General features: G+C 44.2%; 1 protein-coding gene and 1 long non-coding RNA gene across 6 annotated transcripts in view; one reads left to right on the top strand and one right to left on the bottom strand.

Annotated features, from left to right (window-relative positions):
• Positions 1 to 16,710, bottom strand: part of LOC122406617 (solute carrier family 23 member 2) — a 1,354,473-nt gene that overhangs the window by 344,660 nt on the left and 993,103 nt on the right. The window lies entirely within an intron of this gene.
• LOC122406629 (uncharacterized) lies at positions 5,129 to 5,598 on the top strand. Its single transcript, XR_006260027.1, has 3 exons — positions 5,129 to 5,208; positions 5,332 to 5,390; positions 5,464 to 5,598. It is a non-coding gene; the product is annotated as an uncharacterized lncRNA (long non-coding RNA).

Raw genomic sequence — 16,710 nt, 5'->3', positions numbered from 1 at the left:
ACGGGGTGACCCTCTTATGTTGGATTTCGTTATTCCAATCGATCAATATTGCGTTATCTGAAAAAAAGATTCGAGCGCCTTATGTTAGTCGTTGAAATCCTGTCGTTATTTAACGACTTAATCTCAACATTGAAAATTATAATTCGTTACATTTTTAAAAATTTTTAAATATATTAGCCGTAATTTGATTAAAAAATTTTTGGTCCCTTTTTTTCGATATCTCTTTCAACGAGGCAGGGAATAATTTTGATTAAAAATTTTTCAATAAATGTCGTTTCGCAAGTACACTCTGATGGGAGATAATCGTTACCTAACATGAAGACTTCGGTTTTCCGATATCCTGGAAAAATTTTTCAAGTTCACAGTGCAGAAAAAGTAGTCAAATCAAATCATAAGTCACAGCACGATTGCTGTTGAAAAATTGGAGACATTTATGTTTTATGTTACCTGGACAGTAGTCTCAGTGAAACCCTATGTGATACTCATGTAGTTCAAAATACAAATGCAGGCTGATTTATAAGAAGTTGTTCGATCTATTCTCTCGAAACTTGCTTCACATGAGCAACTCATTACTAAAGGTCATAAAAAAGCCATTTCAAACGTAATGAATAAAAAAAAATTGAATCTGTTAAATCTTGGTAATGTATGAACAACGTTTGGATCAAATGAACAAAACGTTGTCAAATAAATGCAAAAATGACGAGTACATCGGATGACGAATGAAAAAAATTAAAAACATAATGATATGTATTAAAAAAAAATTATGAAAACAACTGTAAATAATTTCAACAACACAATTAAGAAAAGCTTTCACAAATCGTGAAAAAAACATTATATTTAGAAAAAATACAAATCCGTGATTATATTGTAAAGGAAAAAAAAATTCAAATAAAACGTGCGAAATTTATTCCTACGGGAAGCATCCGGAGCTTGAGAAAGTTCTAGTGAATCAAAAAGTTTCCAAAAAATCGCAACAAAGGTAAAAGTAATTTGTTACTCTATGGTGGCAGAGACTTAGAAGAAAATCGATTCTTCTCAGACTTTGAGGATCCCTTAGTATTCACAATATTCGACGTCAATTTCGTGTCGGTACTAATTATGTTTAAATATGTGCTAAACGTACTTGTCCGGTCCATCACTTTTCATTCAAATAAAAATCAGGGCTCTTCTAGATCTGATGGATCACATGAGTAAGTAGGTGGTGCACTATGGCGACCCCCACTCCTATCCCCACTCCTATCCCCACTCCTTTCCCCCACTAGGCCGAGCGGCCGGCATTGTGGTTGAGAGTTTTGCGGGTGTGCGGAGGGGGTGTGAGCGTGTCGTCATAGTGCACCATCGTTTTTTCCGGTGTATATTCCGGTGTATCTCTCTTTCTCTATACATATTAATTTTATTTTTAAAATGGATAAAAAAAAATCAAAAAAAAAATTAAAAAGAAAAAATAAAAAATAAAAATAAAATAAAATAAAATAAAAAATAAAAATAAAATAAAATAAAATAAAAAATATATATTGAAAAAACTCACCGGGGTGACGCGTCTCTCTCTCTCCCCGATCCAGGCTCCACGACGCTGTCTCGCGCACCATTGTTTTTCACGCGCGCGCGCGCGCGCGCGCGCACACACACACACACACACACACACACACACACACACACACACACACACACACACACACACACACACACACACACACGCGCGCGCGCGCGCGCGCGCGCACAATCTATTCCTCGGCACCGGCCGGGGTGTCGACAGCGTCGACGAAGCCGTCGTCGTCGCCCCCCTCGTCGTACCCGTGATAGCCGTCGGGTACCAGCAGCTCGTTCACGAGTACACCCCCGAGATCCCGGCCGTCCTCAGCAAACAGCAGGACGCTCAGGGGGTGCCGTGTAGGAGGGCTCATGACGGTAGCCGTAAGAGGCCCCTCGCACAACGCCTCCACCTCGTGGATCGTATAATAGTATTCATCCAAGTAGGCGAGACCGTGGAGGGAGCACTCTATCATGAGCGCTGGTATCACCTCTAATACTGGTGAGGGGTGGTAGAGGTAGCCTAGATCGTAAAAGGCACTCTCGCCGCGATCTACCAGATACACCTCAACATAATCACAGCTATCACGGTAAATAACCTCCCCACGGTACGCGATATACGAGCCCCGCGGCACCACCACACAACTCGCGCCCGGCGTCGCCTCCTCTCTTTGGACGGGCCGGCCCAATCTCCTGTCTATAAAATTGTTGTGTCGATAAAACGACACCACGTGCAAATAAAGCTGCTCTAGTGCGTCGGTACGCACGTAGAGCGACGCAACACTCAGCAGCCGTATGACCCGACACGTGAACGCCACGCCGAGAAACCCGTAATCCCGGTAACGAGGATACATTTTGAGGGAAAAACAAAAAAAGAAAAAACTTGTAGACGGACAGAATATAAGAGTGACCGGGACGAGATACTCGCGCGCGATTCGATTGAAGACTGATGGGCGAAGAAGGCTAAGACGTTTATGCAAATACGTGCTTATGATGAGCACATCATTGCAGGAGTAAAAGAAGGACAGGAGGGGCCGTAAAAACAGCTGACACCTCGGCCCGATGCAGTCATCCTCGTATACGGGGCAAAGGATTCACACATGCCCTCTCGCTCACTCTCACGCTTAGATAAGGCCGCTCGCGAGGCGTGATGCCTCGCGAGAGCTTGAGGTATTCGCTGCTTCATCAAAACTGCACGTGGCTGCAATCTCGACAGCGTACACCCTCTTACTCGCTCTCGTGCTAGCATACGCGTCAACGTATACGCTCTCGCTCGCTCTCTCTTGAGATGCGGTACCTCGCGCTCACCGGGCACAGCCTCTAAGCAGGCGGGGGAGTACGTCATCGTAGCATTGACCTTAAGTCATAGCATCGCGCTGGTTCTTTAAGCAACAGCCAGCAACGATGGGATATACCGTCTCGCTCGCTCCAACGTCATGATACATCCTCTTTCTCTATCGTGAGGCACAATACTCGAGCATTTGAGAGTCGTGGCAATGATAGCGCATGCTATCTCGCTCGCACCCGTGTCGTGATAAAGCCTCTCGCTCGCTCTCTCATGAGATGCGAGGCCCTGCGCTCTCGCGACGCCGTCGTGCAGCGTCATCAGAATTGCACGTGCACCGGCCGAGCGCTCCAGAGCTGTAACGAGGATAGAGCACAGCCTCTCGCCCACACCTGGAGACATGATACATTTTCTCGCTCACTCTCTCTCTTGTGAAGCGCACGAGCGCGAGAGCAGCAGCAGCAACAGCATATACCCTCTCACTCAAGCTCGTGACACCGTGCATTCTCTCACGCGCTCTTTCGCTAGATGTAGAGGTACAGTGCTTCAGAGTTGTAGCAGTGATACCATATACCGTCTCGCTCGCTCTCATCACACCGATCCTTTAGCGAGCAATCCTCTCTCTCGCTCTCCCGTGAGACGCGATGCTTTATACAGAGCTGTTAAAACGACGCGTACGGCTGCAGCCTCTTGATACCTCTAAACCAACCCCACCGATATATATTCTTTATTATATGCTATTTTTGCGGATTCAACCGATTCACTTATGAAGGGCGTATCTCCGAGGGCTAAAGACACAGCTCGGTCTTCGGGAGAAGATGCTATACAGAAGATGGAGCAATATGCTCGGAAATATGCTTGCACAAGCATAAACAAAGCGGTCTCACTCGTGCGCGTGCTTTTTCACGCAAACACCGGGGACCATGCAGAGTACTGTAAAACTTCAGCGACTGCTCCTTTGCTGTCTTGAAAAAAATATCGCTAGCATTTTAATTATGATTCACACCTATCTTCTCGCTCGAGATATGTCAGTAGCGATTCAACCGTCATATAGAGCGGTATTTAACGATTACCCCTTACAATGTCGGATGAATCAGTGCGTTCTTGTATTTTGGGTCTTTTACGTCTAACAAAACCGCATAGCGCTCAGCTGAGACGTCGGTGTAATGATCTATGGTGTTACGAGCTGCTGCGTTTATCGGGTGATCGACTCGTGAACAGACTTAAATACGTGATCTGATGGGCCCCATTACGCGCTCTAGTGGTGGCCTATAACAGAGGCATATTAAGTGGTCAACGAGTGCTGGGTGTTGTGTATGAGGAGTTACAGCGCCGCGGTGTTTTAGAAGCTCCCCGCGTAAGAGGCCTTGTCGATGAAATTAGATGTAAGTACCATTATCTCGATAAATCACTGTTGTTGGCGGTTAGCAATACAGTAGTTATTTTTACCATAGGCTATCGGCAGTTTTACGATGCGGGGAGTGACGAAGAAGAGGCTCTCGCTGAGGCTACGAGAGCTGTGGAGGAAACGGATCTAGAGCGTCAAACCGCCCTCTACCGTGCGTATTCAACTCTGTTTTGGCGTTATTATCCTCGATTTTCGTTTTTAGACATAAAAACTACTGGGGGTGGTATTTTTTCAGAACCTCTGCATGAGGAGGGGGTAGGGGAAGAGCCTAGAGCGAGCACCTCGGCAGCCCCGGCCGAGCCGATACCGCAGGATTTCACCATAGGCCATCGGCAGTTTTACGACGCGGTGAGCGACGAAGAAGAAGAAGAGGCTCTCGCTGAGGCGACGAGAGCTGTGGAGGAAGCAGAGCATCAAACCGCCCTCTACCGTGCGTATTCAGCTCTGTTTTGACGTTATTATCCTCGATTTTCGTTTTTAGACATAAAAACTACTGGGGCGGTATTTTTTTCAGAACCGCAGTATGAGGAGAGGGCTGAGGAAGAGCCTAGGGCGAGCACCTCGGCAGCATCGGCCGAACCGATACCGCTGCAACCCGAGTCTGATGACGACGAGGCGTCGACTATTCTCAACCCCTCCTTGATGTTTAGCGATCGGTCTGATATACTGGGTAAGCATAGTCGTACAATGATAATAAAATAAAAATAAACCGCGTTAATAAACAGAAATTATGAAATAACCCAAACAGCTGTGTACCGGCAAGCCAGAGCAAACGATGACGACGGAGCGATAGCGGGTCCATCGTATCACCACCATCGTCAGCAGGAAGATGACCTCGTACAGCCCGAGAATCAGCTGGGGGTGTATCCGATGGATGCTCGACAGGAGGAGGAGGAGGAGGAGGAGGAGGAGCGTCTAAACGAGGAGCGATTAGAAGCTAGACGCTTCGGCCTATGGTTTCAAGAGCTGATGGAGTGTGATTCAGGTAAAGAAATAATAACGTCCTCTCTTTCTTTCTCCCTCACTCGCGCGCTTTCTCTCTCTTTATCTCTAGCCCTTGCGGTATATACAGGATATGTTTAAAAAGGCTTTATTATATTTACCACAGGGTACTCGTCAGCTGACTCGTCAGCTATCTCGTTATAGGCGTACCGCGATTAGTACGAGGTACACTAAAGTTACAATATGCCTTTTTATCGGCGATCTCTACTCTATAACTCACGCCTTTGTTTGATTACAGATATACAAACGGGCGGGGGAAGAACACGCAATACACAGGGGAACGAGGCTTTCGGGGATGTGCAACCCCCGGGAGGGCGGATCATCATAACGCACGATACAGCCCGTTATTTCAAACGTTTTTAACTACATGGTCGGGAGATAATATTGCGTATCCGCCAACCTCACGCTGGCGCAAACGTGACAACATGGCTTGAAGGAGCATTCCGCGATCTTCTGACGCATCTCACGAGTCACTGTGAGGGTGGTGACTATTCGGGGATCTCGTTCTCCGCGAGCTGCTTAGCGCACGGCCCCGTCTGGCTTTCATTCCGTCCTGTCCGCGCCTATATATTTGTAGATATCTGGCAATTAATAACAAACATAGCTCAAAGTGCAGCGTCTCTGGATATTGATGATTCTTTCCATATAAAAGTATGTATCGTTAAAGGTTTGGAGGGTAGGGGGCGAAAAGGTTTGACACACGAGGGCGTTGCTAAAAAATCAATTTTAACGATTCGAAATACCGACAATCTGTGTCTACCGCGTTCGTTAGTAACAGCACGCGCGTACGCGGAAAGGGGTGAGATACGCTCGAGGGCTCTGCATTCTAGATGGCAGCGTATACGACAGATTAACGGGTCGCTTCAAAAAGAGGCGGCGCTTGAGTTCACGAGAAGCGCAAATGTTGTTATACAGCCCGCTGGCTGTGGTATGCGCGAAATTGCTATATACCAGAATTATTTGGCTCGCGAGGGGTTAGCTATCGTGGTTTTCGAGTTTTTGACTTTGGGGCGACGCGAAAGACCGGTGTTTGACGGTACACAGACGGTTATGGATACAGTAGGCTCAGTCCGGCACACGTTATACATTCTGTATTATGAGCGGTCGCATTATTTCCAGCCTATCTTGAATCTGCGTGGTGCTGTAGGCAGCTTAAACTTCTGCGCAATCTGTAACACCCGTTCTCGTCGGGATCATAGATGTTTAAAAAAGAAATACCCTCGCTGCCTTCAAGCACCGCCCTGCGCTCTGGGCGCAGCTGCCGCGATCAGATGCGAGACATGTAACCGCGATTTTTTTGGGGAACAATGTTTAGAAAATCACAGGGCTATTACTATCCGTCGTAAACGCAGGGTAAACACTGTTTGCGAGTCTCTTCAGCGGTGCCGTAACTGCTTTCGCGCGATAAGACCTTTAGAGAAAAAGACGCATGTGTGCGGGGAGGGTTTCTGTAAAACGTGTAAATCGCAGCAGCCCTATAATCACCTGTGCTATATGAGGCCTATTCGCGTCGATGAGAGGCCAAAAGAGAACATATTCATATTCTATGATTTTGAAACGCAGCAGTGTACCCCTGTAAAAGGTGATCCTGCAACGCGCGTTCACGAACCGAATCTTTGCGTAGCTCAACGTGTCTGCACCAAGTGCTGCGATAATGCTTCTATAGACGAGCCGTGCGAGCATTGCGGGGATCACGAGTTTATATTTAGGACGAACCCTGTGTGTCAACTTGTGGAGTTAGCCATACAGAGTATGCCGGGCTTCTCTCACATATTTTTAATAGCCCATAACGCCGGTGGTTTCGACGCCCAGTTTATCCTGCGCTACTTCATCGAGGAGAAAAAAACGCAGCTCCCGTCTTTAATAATGAACGGCACTAAAATCATCACAATGCGCGTTGGCAAACTCGTGTTTCTCGACAGCTTGAACTACTTTCACATGCCTCTGAGCGCACTGCCTAAATCTTTCGGTCTAAAAACTGCTCTCGCCAAAGGATCTTTTCAGCATCTGTTCAATAGACCTGAGAATCAAAATTATATTGGGCCGATGCCGCCCGCAGCCGATTACTCTCCCGACACTATGCGCCCGGAGGAACGCGAGCGTTTTTTTGCATGGTATAATGAGTGAAAGAATGCCTCTTATGTATTTAACTTTTCAAACGAGCTCATAACCTATTGTAAAAACGACGTTACGATATTGAGACAGGCCTGTGTGGTTTTCCGGAAAATGTTCATGGACAGCGGACGCGTTTGCCCGTTTAGCGAAAACACAACAATCGCGTCCACCTGCTTTCAAATCTTTCGAAAAAATTTTTTAAAACCTAACACGATCGGTATTATACCTACGGGTGGTTACAGATGGGCTCACAATCAGTGAAAAAAAGCGATCTCTTGGCTCGTGTGGATGGAGCATTCTTTAAATCGTCGTATCATTCACGCAGGACGCTCGCGCGAGTTTGAATTGCCTCAAAATTTATTAGTAGACGGTTACTACGAAACACCTGATTCAACCCACGTGTTACAGTTTCACGGTTGCTATTGGCACGGGTGTTTGAGCTGTTTCACTGTAAACAGAGACCGTGTACAAAGCGATGGTGATACATTGAACGAGCGTCTCGAGAGAACAAACGCTATATCGCAGAGAATCCGCTCAAGCGGCTACACGTTAACCGAGATTTGGGAGTGCGCGTATGACCGGATGATAAAAACAGATTCAGAGATGAGCACTTTGGTGAGTGATCACCCTCTGGTTCGAGCGGAGCCTCTCAATCCGCGCGATGCTTTTTTTGGTGGTCGCACGGAAAACATGGTCACTCTGTACGACGTGAAAGACGGGGAGCAGATACGATATGTTGACGTTTGCTCTTTGTACCCATACATCTGCAAGTACGGCAAATATCCGGTGGGCCATCCAACGGTATACGTCGGCGACGAGTGCAGGGCGCTGACAGGTCCCGAAAATAATATCAGTCTTTCCCGCGTCGAGGGCCTTGTTAAATGTACAGTGCTTCCACCGCAAAATCTTTATCATCCGGTGCTGCCGGTGCGAATGCATCAGCGCCTGTTATTCGGGTTATGTCGTAGCTGCTGCGAAACAATGAAACAGGACGCGTGTCCTCACGAAGACCCCGCGGAGCGTGTATTTAGCGGTACTTGGGTGGTGGATGAATTGCGAAAAGCTATTGCGTGCAAGTATAAAATATTAACCGTGAGCGAGATTTGGCAGTATAAGATAACGCAGTACAACCGCGATACACAGGAGGGGGGCCTTTTCACCGGGTACATAAACACTTTTCTTAAAATCAAACAAGAGGCTAGTGGTTGGCCCGAGGGTTATACAGATGACGAGGCTGCCCAAGAGCGTTATATAACTTCTTTTAAGACAGCCGAAGGGGTTCAGCTGGAGCGGGGTGCGGTAGCGCAAAACCCGGGGTTGCGCTCGGTAGCCAAACTTTGTCTTAACTCCTTTTGGGGTAAATTTGGACAACGCGAAAATTTACCACAAACAGAAATAGTGTCGACACACGAAAAACTTATTGCTAAACAGTTGCTAAACAGCCCCGAGCACGAGATCACTGGTATGCTACCTGTTAACAACCAGGTGCTGTATGTTAATTATACGAAAACCGATGATGCTGTAATACCATCTAATATAGCAAATACTGTCATAGCTGTGTCACAACCGACGTAAATTTTTGTTAAATTATAATTAATATCAGATTAATCAACTGCCGAACTTATAAGCACTCCCACTCGAGCCTTACACATTGCCATATATAGTCAGGTCATTCACCCGTACGCGACACACGACGACCACACTCATGTATCGACACTCGAAACCCTGTATACACAACAAACCACCGAGCGACCCTAGGACCCAAGACGCTTAGGCCATAAACTTAAAGCCCCACCCGACACTACACGAACAACACTACGAAGATGACACATCCAGTTCCCCTAAACTAGATCTGAGAATCCAAAAGGCTTAAAACACTTCCGTTTCCCCCACTAATTTCCGATTTTGGCTCCTATAAAAGGGCGAGATTTCTCATCTTCAGGGCAGTCCGTTCCGTACCTAGAGTCACGATTATACTGTTAGCAGTAGTTCGGTTGTCATTCGGTTAGCCGTCTTACACTTAAACTCTGACCGAACTCCGGGTCTTCTGTAGAAGAGAGCGAGTCGAGTCTTTCTACAAAAAGTTAAAGTCCATTTTTAGATTGGGACTTAGAATAAATTCGAACGTCCGCTTCTCGGACTTAGAATAATTTTGCACGTCCGCTTTTCGGACTTATAATAATTTCCGCTTACCCGTGTAACTCAACATTGTCAAGTAAGCTACAACGAATCGAAGTAATCAAAGACACCTCTCCGGTAAAGCACTTAACAATATATCTCATCAAGTTTGTATCCTTCAATTGTATTTTACTAACATTCCATTTTAATATCGGAATATATGGAGAATCCTAAATCTCTCTATCTTATTCCACTTTTGTAATTCTACTAACCCTTTGTTTTCATTAAAGAGTGTATAAGGAATCCTAGATCTCTTTATTCACAACCTTTAATTCCCTTTCCTCAGTTGTAACCAAGATAAAGCAAGACTTCTCGAGGTCTATCGGCGTGCGCCCACGACACTCATAACGAGTATATCTATATAATAACGCTCTGCGTATACATGCTGAATGGAAAAGTCTATGGGACATAACGTTTGCCGCTCGACGTTCAAATACCCGAACCTTTCCTGCACGCCCCTCCGGACGTGACAGCTGCATACACCACAGCCCAAGCCCGTTTAAAACTTTACACCTATCTCGAACCGCTGGGTAAGCGTGCTCTGTACTGCGACACCGATTCCGTTATTTATGTCACGAGAAAAGAGCCTGGAGAGTATGAACCGCCAACGGGTCAATTGCTAGGGGATTTAACCGACGAGCTAAGCTCTTACGGCGAGGGCAGTTACATTAAGTCTTTCATCTCAGGCGGCCCTAAATTTTATTCTTTCATAGTTAATAGGCCGAGCGGCGCGGAAAGCGAGGTTTGCAAGGTTAAAGGCATAACGCTGAATTACGCAAACAGCTCGCTGATAAATTACGAATCAATACGGTCATTTATGATAGGTGAGAGAGAAAATCCTGTTGTACTACAGTTTGATTCAATACGTCGTACACCGTTCCACCAGGTTGTCACACGACCCGAAAAGAAATCGTGCATGCCTCTGAGCGTCAAGCGAAGACGTGATGGCGAATACGGCTCGCTCCCTTACGGCTACAAATAACAGTTTATAAAAACTCTCGCTTTAAACATTGTTAAGCAGCGTTGTAAAATATCTATGTTATTACTGTAAAATATTTATACTGTTACCGGAAAATAAAAGCTCTATACATGTTTCAACTGCTCGAATTCTTTATATTATACCGCCCCGCAGGAAACGTGGTCATTCGCGCAGATGGATGTACGGTGGAAGCATCCCTGGACCTCAATGATCTGTGGTCCCACAGGCTGCGGTAAAACGTACTTTGTAAAAAAGTTTTTAAAGTTTATTTCACGGATGAACAGTGAGCCGTTTGAGAGAGTCATTTTCTATTACTCCGAGTGGCAGTCAGCGTACACGAAGTATGGTGAATCAATAGAGTTCCACGAGGGTCTACCTCAGAGTGCTGATTATGCTAACGACCCTCGCGCAAAACTTCTCATAATCGATGATTCGATGCGCGAGGCGTCTAACAACAATGTTGTGGACCTTTTCACCAAAGGCAGTCATCATAAAAATCTGAGCGTTATTTTTATTACCCAGAACTTATTCCATCAAGGACACGGCCAGCGAGATATCTCGCTGAATGCCAACTATATAGTGATTTTCAAAAATCCCCGTGATCGTGCTCAAATTCAGCATCTCGCGCGACAGGTGTATCCTGAAAACCCGCGTTTCCTACAGGAGGCGTACCACGACGCAACAGCCAAGCCGGACGGTTATTTGCTACTCGACCTGAAACAATCGACGCCTGACAACTGTAGATTCCGTACCTGTATTTTTCCCGACGACCCCCATCATTTTGTCTACGTACCGCGGAAAAAGTTTAAAAGCGGATGCAATGCTGGTGAATTACCAGTTCAGCGCATGTAATGGCGCCCAAAGGGTTATCGTACTGTGATAAATGCATGATCGTTTTGAGCGCACTTCAGCGAGCTAACAAGATAACGCAAGGACCCAACACCTGTGGAAACACCTCCCACCCTTATTATTGTATTGGTCTATGCGTGTGGTATATTCTTAAAGGCACCGCTACCCCCCATCCCTATAGGTCGAAAAAATCGGCTAAAAGGGGCGATACGTCGAGAGGTTAGACAGTTTGACACGCGTAATGGAGCGAAACGGTGCACCGCTCTGTAAAAAGCACGTGACGATATTACGGGCTCTTCAGTATCTCAATAAAGAGCAGCGCGAGGCTGTCCTGCGTAAAGCGGACCCAAGCATCGTCCGCTGTATCTGCGAGTGTGCCTTGAACGTTCTTTGTGGTAACGTTCCTTTGAAGGCTGATCAGCGAAAAAAGTTACGACGACACGCTCCCGCTCTCCGTCGTTTAGCCGCGAAAAAAGGCTGCTGGAAAAGTAAAAAACGTTTTGTTATCCAGAGCGGCGGGTTTCTACCGCTCCTACTAGCACCGATACTAGGCACTGTTCTATCGAGCCTGATTGGCGGACGGGGATGATGGAGCACGCGAGAAAAATGGTTCTTATCCCTGAGGAGCATGTGGCACAGCTGGGCATGCAAAACCAGAGACAGCCAACGGCCGGCTGGAACGCCTCGGCACAACCGCCACAATCTACTGATACCGTATTATCCAGACTGGACGCGGAGATGAATGAAATTTTGAACTCTAATACCTACAAGAATGAGAGGGAAAAATGGACAGCGTACCTGGTTGTGCTACAGCGTTATCTCCATTTTTCTGATGACGAGAGAGCTCGACAACACAGCGATCTTATGAAGAACGACCATGCAACGACGCCTAATTATGATAAAAGTGACAACGGAGAAACTCGTAACGGCATGAACGATTCCGTCATAATTGAAAGCATACCAGCCAAATATCGCACTAAAGCGAAGTTGCTGCTCCGCTGTTTACATGACGCACCACGCAGCAATTTTTTTTGGGATTCCGGAGGAGTCGTATCGATTGAGGGTAGCCCGATTCAGGGCTCGAATATTGTTGATCTTGTGAACGACGCCATGAGAGCTAGAAAAATATCTAAACCGGCGGGGCGTGGTGCTTTCGCTAAATTTCTGAGAGCAATACAGACACCGCGGGAGTTCATCGGCAATGACGCGTTGTGGCAGGAGACAAGGGCCAATTCAACGCTACGACCGTCGCAGCTCGAGGAGAGCAGCAACAGCAGTACAAACAGCGACAGTACAGGTGCGACGAGTCAGTCGCCGTTCTTCAGCGGCCGCGATAGCAAATCAGATAACGCAGGGCAGAGCGGCAACGGTTATCCTAATAAATATCATAAGAAAAGACATGTAACCTGGGCTAACCTCAAATTATAAATATGAAAACGTTGGAAAAAGTGTATTTTAATCCATCCCATGAAGCATCGTTTTCAGGTGCTACTAAACTGCTACGTCTGGCACGTCAGAAAAAAGTATCTAGAACGAAGACGCTGCAGTGGCTTGAGGGACAGGATGCTTACACGAAACACAAACCCGTGCGACAGCACTTTCCGCGACGTTTTTATAACGTACGGAACATTGATGATTTTTGGGAAGCTGATCTGGTAGATCTTCGCTCAATTAAAGATTATAACGACGGCTATGTTTATCTACTCGTTGTGATAGACACTCTCAGTAAATTCGCATGGGTTCAACCTCTACGCGACAAATCTGCCGCATCTGTGGCTAAAGCGTTTAATCTCATCTTGTCTAAGAAAAATAGCAACGGTCGATCACCCGTTTATCTGCAGACGGATAGAGGTAAAGAATTCGTAGGTGCTGCGTTTCAGAATTTCCTAAAGAAAAAAGACATACAGTTTCGCATTGCGAGAAACCCCGATATCAAAGCGGCTATTGTCGAGAGATTCAATAGAACGCTGAAGGAGAGAATGTGGCGCTATTTCACGTATTCCCGGCAAAAACGCTACCTCGACGTTCTACAGAGCATTGTTTCAGCATACAACAACTCTACGCATAGCGCTATAAAAATGAAGCCCGTCTCAGTGACGTTTGCTACAGCCGCTAGGGCTCGGAATAACCTGATACAGCGATAAAAAAGACCAGAGCATTGTCTCCCTAAATATAAGGTGGGTGACATTGTGCGTATCAGTAGCGCGAAGGCGGCCTTTGCAAAAGGTTACGAAGGAGTAGCGAGCTATTCAAGATTCACCGTGTGTCGTCCGGCATTTGCCCTGCGGTATACTTCCTGCGCGATCTCCACGACGAGGATATTGATGGTATATTTTATGAGCCCGAGCTATCGAGAGTGCAAACAAAGCAGGTTAAACAGCGGGCGTTAAAATGAAAGACGAGTTTTACATGGTTTTGCCTAGCAATAGTAGTATGGATTATTATCCCGATAATGTAACAACACGGTATACCACACATCTACCGCAGCGTATGTCTCTTCACGGTAGTTGGGCTGTTTCATTAGCTGAGATCCATATACCCGCAACCATTTTACACGTGCCTACCGATGGCAAGCGAAACGTTCTGAATATGACAACGGAGCAGGCGGTTGGTATCTCAACGAAGTACGTACCTGTCGAGGGCGCGCGAAACCTCCTGAGTGTGACAACGAGGCAGCCGGCTGGTACCCCGGTGAAGTACGTGCCTATCGAGCGCGAGTTGGCGACCGGTGTTTCAACGGCTTTTGCTTTTAAGGAAGATAACGCCTGTGTGCCACCCGGTGTATACCACAGCATAGGGACATTGCTCGAGGCTATTAACGAAATACCTTAAACTTTAAAACAAAATTTTTATAAAAAATGGGCAAAAAAATTATTTTATAAAAAAAATACAGAACAATTCGAAAAAAATTTCACAAATCTTGAAAAAGCATTATCTTTAAAAAAAACTAAACTTTATCTCTTTTTTAAAGTGTTAAAAGAATCAAATAACAAGTAAAAAATAAAAACCGAAAAATCGCGCTTGAAATCATTTTGGAAACCGATGCCTCATTCTTCTTATTTGATTCGAAGGGGTAAATCAACTAAAAAAAATTCCATCTAATTTACGTGCAGCATTAAAATTTATTATATCAATTCGAGGCCAAGTATTTTCTAATAAATTGAAAAAAGTTACCATTTGAGTTACGTGCAGCACTAAAATTTATGATATCAATCGAAGGACAAGTAATTTATGAGTAACTCCAAATTTCAACATTATGGAACTGTTTTAAGAAGCTTTTAAATCCAAAAAAATCACATGCAAGCTAGTCATTTCTTACTCTATGATGGCAGAGACAATCGATTTTTTTCAGACTTTCAGGAGCTACTGATATTATTCACAATATTCGACGTCGATTGGATCGATAGAAATTATGTTTAAATATGAGTTAAAAGTACTTGTCCGGCCCATCACTTTCCATTAAACTTATTATATTTAAATAAAAATCAGGGCTTTTTTAGAACTGTTGGAGCACAAATACTCATGCAGAGGGAATTTAGAGAGTTATCTTCAAGTAATTTTCTCTTAATTGCACTAATTTAATAAGAATGGAAACAAATTGTCCTGTAATATACAAAAGATGTTATTGTGCATCGATAAATAAAAAACATTTTGCACATTAAATATGTTGAAGCTTCCAAAATAACTCCCCAGTTTGTATTGCTATGACGGCAGTGTTTACTTCTCACTTCTTCCAGCGAACGAATTTCATTCGGCATAACTAACCTAAATCGCATTTCAATAAATTTTTAACCGGATTCTCCCGTACAGTTTCGTTTTTTTATGATTGATTTTTATTTGATTTAAATGAAAAGTGATGGGCCGGACAAGTACTTTTAACTCATATTTAAACATAATTTCTATCGATCCAATCGACGTCGAATATTGTGAATAATATCAGTAGCTCCTGAAAGTCTGAAAAAAATCGATTGTCTCTGCCATCATAGAGTAAGAAATGACTAGCTTGCATGTGATTTTTTTGGATTTAAAAGCTTCTTAAAACAGTTCCATAATGTTGAAATTTGGAGTTACTCATAAATTACTTGTCCTTCGATTGATATCATAAATTTTAGTGCTGCACGTAACTCAAATGGTAACTTTTTTCAATTTATTAGAAAATACTTGGCCTCGAATTGATATAATAAATTTTAATGCTGCACGTAAATTAGATGGAATTTTTTTTAGTTGATTTACCCCTTCGAATCAAATAAGAAGAATGAGGCATCGGTTTCCAAAATGATTTCAAGCGCGATTTTTCGGTTTTTATTTTTTACTTGTTATTTGATTCTTTTAACACTTTAAAAAAGAGATAAAGTTTAGTTTTTTTTAAAGATAATGCTTTTTCAAGATTTGTGAAATTTTTTTCGAATTGTTCTGTATTTTTTTTATAAAATAATTTTTTTGCCCATTTTTTATAAAAATTTTGTTTTAAAGTTTTTTTCATGGATGGAATTATCAACAAACGAGGGACCATCAATGTACTTGTCCCAACCTTTTTTTTCGTAGGGGAAGTTTATGGTTTGATATCACGTCTTTTTTCTCAAAAGTTCCTTATTTATGTTCAGTTGACTATAGGATATTAGTTTAAATTTCTATGAATTATTTATGATTTTCGTCTTATAACGTTGGTTTTCACGAAAAAAGATCTATTTTTCGTCAAAATTGTACTGGACATATTTCGTCACAGGTCTGTCCTCGGACTTCGGCGATTTTTTCCCTTGTACTCTAAAATGTTTTGTCAATTAGGAACCCAAGAGCACGGCCGCAAGCGGGTTGGAGGCCGGGATATGATTTTCGGCTTATAGCGTAGGTTTCCACGAAAAAAGACCTATTTTTGGTAAAAATTGAACTGAAAATATTTCGTCACAGGTCTCTCCTTGGACTTTGGCGATTTTTTTCCTTGTACTCTATTATGTTTTGTCAATTAGGAACCAAAGAGCAGGGTGAAAAGCAGGTTGTAGGTCGTGATATGATTTTCGGCTTATAACGTTGGTTTCCACGAAAAAAGATCTAAATTTCGTCAAATTTGAACTGGAAATATTTCGATAGAGGTTTGTTCTTGGACTTTGGTGATTTTTCTCCTTGTCTTCTAATATGTTTTGTCCATTGGAAACTCAAGAGCATGTAGCAATGCGTGTTGCGGGCTGAGATATGATTTCCGGCTTATAACGTTAGTGAAAAGAAAGGAAAAGAGAAAAGATAGATCAAATTCAAGACACAACGAATACAACAGAATTGGCCATTTTTAAATGTCGTTTTGGCATTCTGAATCTAGACATTTTCGTGTCATCCAAAACATGCCCCCGATGAAATATATTTCCAAAG

This window comes from Venturia canescens, chromosome 2 (assembly GCF_019457755.1).
Source record: "Venturia canescens isolate UGA chromosome 2, ASM1945775v1, whole genome shotgun sequence".
Taxonomy (NCBI): Eukaryota; Metazoa; Arthropoda; class Insecta; order Hymenoptera; family Ichneumonidae; genus Venturia; species Venturia canescens.
Note: the sequence above shows the minus strand (reverse complement) of the source record. Positions and strands in the feature narration are given on the sequence as shown.